The sequence below is a fragment of the Pyxicephalus adspersus genome, chromosome Z (assembly GCF_032062135.1).
Source record: "Pyxicephalus adspersus chromosome Z, UCB_Pads_2.0, whole genome shotgun sequence".
Lineage (NCBI taxonomy): Eukaryota > Metazoa > Chordata > Amphibia > Anura > Pyxicephalidae > Pyxicephalus > Pyxicephalus adspersus.
Window position 1 is genome coordinate 22,173,417 of NC_092871.1, and position 1,195 is coordinate 22,174,611.

Below are 1,195 nucleotides of genomic sequence, written 5' to 3' on the forward strand. Positions count from 1 at the left end.
AGACATCAGTGAAACGCCCAGGTGGTTAATAAAAATAAAACATTAGAATAATGACTGTTGTTAATGCTACACAGCCAATACCAATGTTTTACTTTCTCACACTGTTAATGTTACAGATCTAATTAATTTTCAGTTCTGACATCAGAGTACCAGCTTAACATAATTATTAGAACACACCTATGTATATTAGGGGAGTATTTTAATTTTGACCGTGACAAATTGTAAATATGGTTAATTTAGGGATTATTGTAGTAGTTTGTCACATTTCAGCATATTTACCTTTATTAAAACAAACCCATCTAAATGAGACTAATTACTGTTGGCTTTGCCATGATTTGCACTAATGAGAATCTTTATTACTAAACCCTTATATGAAAAAAATAATGCAACAATATATTAAAAAAGTGAAGACCCAACCATGTTTTGTTACCAAGTATAGTATAAACCTCTCCTGCGCATATTGCCCAATGTCCACCTTTTTGCACGCTTATTAGTTTTGGATAATTCTCTACAGTGTACGGATTTTAGTTTGCCATATTTTCCTTTTTCTTTGGCTTAGTCAAAATATGAAGAGATTGAGTACAGTAACTCCCATTGTTGGTTTACGTGACTGTAATAATAATCTCCAGTACTTTTGTCAGTGGCAGCAATGATAAGTATCAAACAAGTGTCAGGGCCAGCAATAATAACCCCCAGCTTTTCTCCAGTATCGGAAATAACCTCCACATCCTTTGCACTGGAACTGTGAGCAGCTAGTTGGTATTGTGTGTGAAGGGTGTTTAAAGGTTTGGATAGGGGTAATGTGCCACTGGGTTCTGGCTTCGCCAACCCCGTACAAGTCCTGTATATACTGCTAACTGGCATACCTTCTCCTCTGCTGCACATATTGCCCCCCCCCCATCATACTTTCTACATTCTTCTCCTGCAGTTACTGGTGGCTACGACACATCTTTAACATTGTTTGTTCCTGTATATCTCCAACCTTTTCCATTATGGAATACGTGTTTATATAAAGAGAAATAGAAGACGCTTGCAATAGTTTTACATATTACAAAACCCCCTCTTGTTTTATATTTTTGTATTTGTGATATTTAGTAGTTATTGAAACTAGGATTTAGAGTATAAATGTCTTATTAATAAACTCTCCCAGGACCAGTGTCTTTCATAATCCACATTTCTTCTCAATTTCTGTACT